Genomic DNA, 9,451 nt, shown 5'->3' on the forward strand with positions numbered 1-9,451 from the left:
CATTCCTTTGGTGATTCACAAATGCCAGAAAACAAATGCCATGCAGCCCAGGGTTTAAAGAAAGACACTGTCCATTCTGCATTCAGTAACTGATGTTTCAAGAAAACATAGTATGGAGTGAGTGATGACACTCACCCCATGGTCGCTGCCCTCTAGCTCTGTCCTTCAGAGGAAGCACGACCGAGGGTCTGCTAGTACTTTCCCCTCCCTCTCTAACAATTTCCTCAGGAGACGATGCTACCATAGCACGTGCCAAGGTTAGCCTCCCTTTCTCCTCTCGTGAGTGCTATGGCCTGCAGTACAGGGCCGGTCCTTGGCACAGTCACTCAGAGCTCACGGTAGGTGCCAGTAGCTGCGCAGTGTGGCAGCAGCTGAGATTCACACTGCAGCCTGAAAGTTGTGTTTCAGCTTGTGAGGTTACAAGTTATCCTGTGTTTATAATCAGAGATAAAGCCCCCTTTCCCGTCTCACCTACAGGAGCCCTCTACAAGACAGAAACCCGATTGCGGTGGCCTGAGACCAGACCCAGTCGAGGGAGGAGGAGAGGGAGGAGGAGGAGAAGAAGGAGGAGGGACGCGTCCCTTGGCAGCTCCGTGCAGGCTGCGGCAGAGGCAACAGGAGCACCGAGTACCAGTTGCTCAACACTTTATCACTTTGCATTGCTCTTTCTTCTCCCTTAAGTGAATTTCCATTCTGAGAGTGCAGCTCCCCAGAAGACAGGTGTGGTGGTGGTGCGTGCGGGGAAGGGGGAGGTTTGCAATGTCCAGTGTGGGGAAGCAAAGGAGTGCCTGCTAGGATGGAAATAAAAACTGGCCCTGGGCTGGCTTCTTTTAGCCTTCCCCTCTTGCTGAGGAGAAAGGCGATTCGTGAGGGAGACTGAGAGCGGTGTATGTTTGTGCTGGTGGCGGCTCACGGGGGGTCCTTCCCCCCTCGGAACACCCAGACTGCCGAGGAGAAGGGCGAGGGACCCCGGCGGCGGCGGCCCGGCCAGGTCCCGGACCCTTGGTGCCGGGGACGGGGGGTGGTCTCCCTTGGCCCCGCTCCCCGGCGGTTGCCATGGTGACGCAGGGTCGGCGGCTCGGCGCGGCGGAGACAAAGCCGCCCGCCCGCCAGCCCGGTCGCTCCTCGTCGGAGCTCCTCCTCCGCGGGCGCCTCCCTCCCCTCCCAGGCGCCGCTGCCGCCGCCGCCGCCGCCGCCGGAGCGGCTCCCGGGCCCTCGGCCGCCGCCGGCCAGGTAAGGCGAGCGCGCCCGCGGCCCGGCAGGGGTCGGCGGGACGCCGGGGAGGCGGAGTCCGCCCTTCGCGGGGACGGAGGGGCGCCCGCGCCAGGCTGCATCCGAGTCCCCGGGGCGCACGTCCCCACCGGCAGACGGCTCGTGGCTGCCCCCGACGCCGCCGCGGCCTCCCCCGCACCCGGGAGCCGCCCGCCCCGCAGCGCTGGACGGCGCCGGGCCGCCGGAGCGCGCGAGCTCAGGGACCGCAAACTTCGGGCCGCGCGGCGCCGGGGTGGGAGCGCGGAACCTTCCCCCGGACGCCGCCGTCCTGGCTCCAACTCGAGGGGCTGCGCGGCGGGGGCTGCTCCCGAGCCGCGGCGCTGGGGGCGCCTACTTACGAGAGCCGCTGTCCTCTCTCCCTCTCTCTTTTTCTCTTTTTTGGCATCGAGGCTTTTAGGGAAAAAAAAGGTATGAAAATATTTACCTTTGGACTTTTCACATTTCATGGTTTATTCTCTTCGAGGAGGGAATGGAGGGTAGTAGGGGGAACAAACGAGAGATTTTTACAAATCTCTGAAAAGTGAACCTTATGCCTGTGGCCGAAGCATTTTGAGGAGGCTTCTGAAGTTCGTTTGGATTTTGACTCTAACGACCTTTAGCTTTGGAGGGTGTCGTTGCACCTGTAACTAGATGGGAAAGGTAGCCCGGGTTTCCCAACATCCGGCAATACCAGAGTTTATCTCAGGACCAAGACTTTGTCGCTGAGATACTTGGCACCGATGTCACTGCTTTTGTTGCTGGGAGGTCTTGTGTTCATGCTTTAAAGAACTGGAAAATGCCCTGTGTTTTTATGTGTAAGGAAGCAATCCAGAACACCTCTGAGGGCAGGCAGCTGGGCGGTATTTGCATCGGTGTTTCAGTGTGATGACGGGGGTCACGATGCAGTTGCCAAGGGCATCCGGGTACTGGATAGGGAATTGCTCAAGTTATGGGTACCCTTGTGTTTCCTCAGTGGCCCCAAGCCATGCAATCATTTCGTGATATTTAGTTTGTTGCGGACACAAATAATAAATTAAAATTGTGATTGTGAAGACTTGTTTTCGGATACTTAGATATTATCTTACGGGTAATAATGTGAAAGAAAACATTCATTTTCAGAAATACAGCCGATCAGTTCAGAAGGAAATTGTATATATGTTAATATGATTTGTTTCAAATATTTAAACAATATGAGGTGGCATATTTATAACTGGAAAATGGCCAACTAATTAAATTGTATAACCAACTTAGTAAAATAATGTGTAAGTTAGAATAGGTCATTTAGAGAACATTATATGGAATGAAAGAAACTATATTTTTGCTAGAAAGTAATTAATGAAAAGAAACTGGCACTGATCGTTTTGAGATGCAGTTAAGTTGATTGGAATTCTGGATAGTACAGCTACTTCAGGTGTCAGGCATAGACTGATTAGCTAATATTCCTCTTCCCTCTTTGGGATTTCAACACCTGTTAGCCTGCTGATTACTAGATTTCTCAGGCTGTTCATATTTGCTAGCAATTTTAAGTAATGCCACTTCATTAGAAGATTGTATTGGCAACTAAAGGGTTTAAGTTGCAATAACAATTTGCAGATTATTTCACGATTGGGTTTGTTTTTAAACTGAATTTTACCTGCTGAGGATTCACAGATGCACTGCTAAATACTCTTTGATGATGGTAATGAAATGGTACATCGATTAAAATGAAGTAGATCTGTTTTGAGAAGATAACCCGGAGACAAAATAAGTATTTTCTCATTTAAGCATGAAAGGCAAACAGGGTATTGAAGCCTAGGCACGTAATATAGACACCGAATATAGTTTCATGTTTTGTACTAAAAATAAATTATTTTTGGGTTCTTTCTGAGGTACCAAGAGTGCAGCTGTCTTCAGATCTTTGTTAGCAAATCTAACATTCAAGTGCAAGGACTGTGTACATGTTTTCAGCCAGATGAAACCCACACTCTGAGTTCTAGCATACATATTTGTGTTGTGGCCCATAGTCTGAGTGTTGAAGCACGGAGATGTCCTTTGTTAATTTAGCACAGTAAAGCCTGGTATTCTGCCTTTGCTGCTAGCGCACACAGGCACAAGATTCAGTATAGTTTGACATCTTCAAAACTATCATTTTCTGCCAAAAATAAAGTCATTAAACAGAAACCAACAGTCATGTATTGCATGCACTGCTTTGTTGTAGTGGTTTATTTGTAAAAGCTCTGAAGCATGAAATGAAGCTTGTGTCAGTGGAGTGAAAAACAAGAATGTGGCATGTTTATTTGTGTTACTGGTGTTTTGGGGTATGTGCATAACCAGATAGTGAAGGAAAAAATACTATAATATCCACAGCATCTCCTTAGGAAATGTAAGTGGAAAGTGTGCTTTACGTCCCTGGTTTAGATTAGCCACCTGGTGGAAGCAGGCAATAGCACTGCACATCCTCAGGTATAAAATACTAGTCATCACTCGCTGATTCACGACAGCCTGAGTCTTTTCCTGAATTTTCTAGGCTTAAGAGTCTTAATTTGCTGAAGTAAAACTGACTCTGATTTTTCGTGTAAATTGTAAAATATGGTCCGATACAATAATTGTCATCATAGTCATGTTTGTTCTACCTGAAGAATTCTGTAACTTAATTTATGAAGCATATCTAAAGATATAAAACGAGCCAAAAATGTCGTTTATGTTAGGATTAACCTTAAATTGTGCCATTGTAAATCGGTTGTTTGTAACTATGTAAGCCTGCTTGGGCAGCCTGAAGCCACGGAAGCCTTTATTGGCTGTTTCTGGGTCAACATTGCAATTTCTGGTTGCACTGTGATAACATGATTACTGGTTGGTAATTTAGCATCTAGTACAATGTGTTGTAGCATTTATAAAAGCACTTTGTGAAGGATGGTAGTTTTTTAATGATTTCTTCATTACCAGAACACTTAGGTTTAGATTTGCGGCTGGGGAAAATAATGTGGCCCCTGAGACCTCAAGGAAAAATGCTATAAATATAAGGTATTGTTAACTGACCTCCTGTGCATGGTAGGTATTGATCATAACTACCGTGCTGAGAAAAGGCATGGGAGACACATGGCCATGGTGACAGCAAATGGTGTTTAGTGACATGTATTATTAATAGTGATTGATAGAGGTTGAAAAACTTTTGTGGGCGTGTGTTTTGTTTTTATGCTCTCAAAATGAACATAAGATGAAGCCATTTTGTAAACCACAAGTACTTGGGGAAAATCTATATCTTTATATTGTCTAGTACATAATTTGAGTGATATAGTTCAAGGTAAATGATTGATTTCCTATGTGCCAATTATTTGTAGCAGTTATATAATATAGTTTTGGACATCAGTCAACAAATGTTTTTCAAGTGTTTCCTTCTATATATTTCATATTGTTCCATGAAAGTTCTCTCTCAACCGTAAGAATCAACCTCTTATAGTTGAAGAATTACTTGATTTCCAACTGTTATGATTATTTCTTTTATTTTATGTGTAACTCTTTATATACTATACCCAAATATTCTCCTTTGGCCTAGTTTTCAGTCTGCCTTTTTTTCAGGGGAAAAGTTACCAATTAGTTTTGTAATGGTTTAAAAAAATTTTTTATATACCCAGAGCTTATTTTAAAAATATGATTTGGTTAATTTGTATTTCAACCAGAAAAATATTAGAAACTTAGATAGTTTATAATAAAGTCCATTAAAAAAAACCAATCCTTATATTTCACATTTTGGACATTTATAGAGGTGGTAACGTTGGATAGGAAAATTTGGGATCATGTTAGGTGGTTGCTTATTTCCCTAAGTGTCTTGAACTCCATCCCTGCTTCTTTACCTTATAACCAGTTGAAGTGAAAACCAAAGGACTAGGAGGTGGAGGTGGCAGAGAATTAAAGTGTTTAAAAGGGAGATCGGTACATACTGAGAGGCTGCAGGCTTAGTAGCAAGGGGATGGGGGCTTGGGGGAGAGACCGTGGTGGCTCTAATCATCTCTTTGACACTTTATGGTCCAGATCCTAAAGCAAAGTACCTGAGGTCTGTTTACCTAGTAACAGTTTCCGGAGGCTGGCCAGTCATACCGCAGTGATGCTGGTCCTGCTCACTCATCCCCACTTATCCTCCCAATTAACTAAAAGGTGACTCCCTTGAACTGTGGCTTAAGTACACTTTGAACTTTGTAAGCCACAAGTTAAGGCCCAAGAATAAAGGTTTTCCGTGTGGGTAATCTAATTGGTCAGATACATGATTTAGATAATCAAGACCGTAATGGAACAATAAAATAAAACTGTATGTCTGTCTGATATATTTGATGTATTTGAATGAGAAGTTATGTTTCTGAGTATGTCTATTGTGAAACAATTTCCCTCTCCTGTAACTATGGTCACTCAAAGCAGATACGGTGTTTTACACAATTTAATCACTATGTGATGTGTCAGGCATATTTATATTGAAGAATTGTTGTTGTTTACTCAGACTCTTGAATTGTAAATCTGTAATAAGTTTCTATGTGGTCTTATTTGGCATTTTCTCTTGTTATATATTGGTTTTCTGAGACCCTTTTTAGTATGATTGCAGTAATTTTGATTTCCATCTTTTTTCTATCAATCACACTCTTACTAGTGCTTCCTGTGAGCTAGGTGCTGTTCTAAGCACTTCACAAATATTAACTCATTTAATCCTTACAAGAACCCTATGAGGTAGGTACTATTATCCCTATTGTAAATGAGGACACTGATCTCTCTCTGTTATATTAACCTAAAGGTACAAAAAATATATCAGAATCCTAGCTTTATGTCAAGGAATGCAGCAAGCTTTCTTTTCTATTCACTAAGTGTAGAAATAATGGCACTAATTATTAGGCTTTTCCCCCTTATCTTATTTTCTCTGTCTTTTTAAATAAAAAGAAACAAAACCTAAAGTGATAAAACAAGAAGCATTTCTTCATAGCATATTGTGGTATGTACCAGTATTCTTTTCTGTACATAGAATCTGGAATAGATTAATTTACAAAAAAGATACTTTCTGAAGGTAGTTCTTTGATTTATTATTTGTATTCATATATTAAAAGAATAAAGTCAGTCCTGCATATCTGTGGATTTCACATCTGCAGATTCAACTGACCATGGATTGGAAATAGTTAGGAAAAAAACAATAAAAAATAACAATACAGCAATAAAAAATAATGCAAATTAAAAAACACAGTCTAATAACTATATAGCATTTATATTGCATCAGGTATTATTAGCAATCTAGACATTTAAAATGTATGGGAGGATATGAATTGGTTATATGCAAATACTGTATCATTTTATGAAGGACTCAAGCATTCTGGGATTTTGGTATCTGAGGGGGTTCTGGAACCAATCCGCCATGGATACTGAGGGATGACTACATATTTTCTATGGTGTTGGGCTTGCTATATACATGTAAATCTATCTTGGAAATGTTTATCCATTTGCATTGCCTCATGGGGTTATCCTCAATCTGGGCTCACCTGTTCTTTCCTTGGCTACCTCTTACCTGTGCTAAGGACTAAATGATACTACTTTCTCACTCTCTTTCTCCCAGTAGAATTCTGTGCATCACACCTCCCCACACAATGTAACACATGTTCACACTATCTCTGTAAAAGAACGATTAAACATTTTAATTCCAAGGTCCTTTCTTATTTAAGCTATATGAAAAGTAGGATTAAATAAGAGATCGGTGTCCATAAAAACAAGTAATTAAACACGGTTCTGTAGCTTCTTTTAATAATAAATACTATGATAGCTACCATTTATTGAGCATTTACTTGGTGCCAGGCACTTTATTAGGTATGCTATACAAGCTGTCTCTTTTGATCATCATTATAACTTGTCTCTTTATCTATAAAAGGCTAATAAATAGCTTATCCAAAATTGCAGAGTTGGTAAATTTAAAAACACGATTTGTGTGGATACACCAGAATATGAATTTGACTATGATTGCTTTGTTAATTTCTAGCAGACAATGCCTTCCTGCTGCAGTGAAGATGCTTTTGAGATTATGTCTGCTTTGGAAACAGTGGCAGTGGAGGACTGCCTGGTGGGGCAGATTAAGAACAGCAGGTATGGTCTGCTTAGAAGGGGGAGGAAGTTCTTGGGAGGCAGCCAAGAAAAAGATATTCTTGTTTATGCTTATTGCTGCAGACTTCAGGTGGGGTTTTGGAGTAGAAGGAGGGAGAGAACCTTTATCCTCAAATCTGTTTTTAGAATTAAAACCAAAATTACATGGAATTATCTTCTATCTCTTGAATTTATTTTGTTTTATTAATATTTTAAACTGTTTCCTGGATTGATTGGGAATGAGCATGGAAAAGGGCTGCATGAGGTGGTATAGGATGAAATGAAATGGAAGGTAACTCTGTAAATGTCATACGCCCTAGGCTGGAATTCTGTGAGGGTCAGAGCGACATGTTCTTTGTTACAGTGGGAGAGTTCCTTGTCTTAGGATGCTGGAGGTCTGGGGTGTGGGGTTAAGGATGAAGTTAGAAATCCGGAAAGCTGTTTTTGTTTGGGTCATTCCCCTATGCAGCATGGGGTTTTCCTGGAATTTCTGGCGCAAACCTTTCTTGATAACTACTAGCAAAAAAAAAGGAACAAGAGACTTAGTTAAAATCTTAACAGCATGTAAAAACTTGCTTTTATGCATACGTAATTATTTCTGTCAAGTGTGCTTTTTTTCATGTTCAAGGGCAATATGAGAAATCAGACAGCCTGGATTTGAATTTTGTCTCTGCCATGTTTTAGCTGTTTGACTTTGGGGATGCTACTTCATCTCTCTTTGCTGTCACTTCATTACCACAATGGACTGAATATTCAGTGCCCACCCATCCCCAATTCATATGTTGAAATCTTAATTTAGTGAGGGTATTAGGAGGTGGGGTCTTTGGGAGGTGATTATTACAGATCATGAGGGTGGAGCCCTTATGAATGGAATTAGTGCCCTTATAAAAGAGGCCCAGAGAGCTCACTGGCCCCTCCTGCCTTGTGAAGACACAGTGAGAAGGCACCAGTTATGAACCAGGAAGTGGTCTCTTACCAGATACCTAATCTACTGGTGTCTTCATCTTAGACTTTCCAGCCCTCAGAACTGTGAGAAATAAGTTTCTGTTGTTTGTAAGCCACCCAGTTTATGGTATTTTGCTATAGCAATCTGAACACACTAAGACAATGACCTGTAAAATGGGGAGAATAATATTACTGCCAATGGAAAAGAACCCAAACTCTGTAAAATAATTTGAAGAGGTTTATTCTGAGCTAACTATGTGCAACCATGTCCCGGAGAGCCACTCCCAAGAAGCCTTGAGCAAGTGGTCTTGCAGTGGTTGGGTTATAGTTTGGTTTTATACATTTCAGGGAGACAGGAATTACATGTAAAATCATAAATCAATACACGGAAGCGTACATTGGTTTGACCTGAAAAGGTGGGACATCTTGAAGCAGGACATTATAAGTTAGAGGTGGGTTTAAAGATTCTTTGATTTGTGATTGGTTAAAGAAATGAAGCTTTGTTTAAAGGCTTGCAATGTTTTAAGTTAAGATAAGGAAGTCTGTTAATCAGAGACAAGCCACTGGACATAGACTCAAGTGATCTGTTAAGTAAATGGATGACCTGCAGATGTGATTTAAGCTTTGTCTTGTGTAGCTTTAGGCCTGTTAATGAGTTACAAAGGATGTCTCCAAGAAGGGAGGGGAGCATGAGGAGGCATGTCTGACCTCCCTTCTCATGGCCAGCAACTCAGCTTTAGGGTATTTCCTGAGTCCTCTTGGCCAAGAAGGGGAGGGGGTCCAATTAAAGTGAGCTGGGGGGGCTTAAGATTTTATTTTAGTTCACATTATTTACTTCACTTGGTAGTTGTGAGGGTTAAATGAATTAATATTTGTAAAGGACTTAATTATTAGTTATTAAGGGTAAGTTTTATGTGGGAAAAGGAAAATTAGTGTTTCATTTATTTCCGGTAAAAATAAAAATCCAATTTTCTTTAGGCCTTTTAAGTTCAACTTACCTACCTTATTACTCTGTTTATATATCTGGTAAATGTGAGCAATCATCTTCACTTTTTCTGTGACTGAATTTTAATTCAAATTGAACAGATTGAATTCCTTAAATTATCAGTGTCATTTATAAACTTAGTTAAATTTAAACCCTTAAATATTTTAAATTGCATATAAAACTTTA

At 41.6% G+C, this 9,451-nt stretch overlaps 1 protein-coding gene across 4 annotated transcripts in view; it reads left to right on the forward strand.

Moving 5' to 3' along the window:
* The first annotated feature begins 593 nt into the window (after positions 1-593).
* The window catches only part of RNF182 (ring finger protein 182), a 48,791-nt gene continuing 39,933 nt past the window's right edge, over positions 594-9,451 (forward strand). The window contains exon 1 of one of the 4 annotated variants that reach the window (XM_012653164.1): positions 594-720. The gene's annotated coding sequence lies outside the window, so the exon portion shown is untranslated. Of the gene's footprint in view, positions 721-1,061; positions 1,234-9,451 lie in introns of those variants that run through there. The other 3 variants (XM_012653163.1, XM_012653166.1, XM_012653167.1) reach the window with 3 other exon arrangements.

This window comes from Propithecus coquereli, unplaced genomic scaffold (genome assembly GCF_000956105.1).
Source record: "Propithecus coquereli isolate 6110/MARCELLA unplaced genomic scaffold, Pcoq_1.0 Scaffold416, whole genome shotgun sequence".
Classification (NCBI taxonomy): Eukaryota; Metazoa; Chordata; class Mammalia; order Primates; family Indriidae; genus Propithecus; species Propithecus coquereli.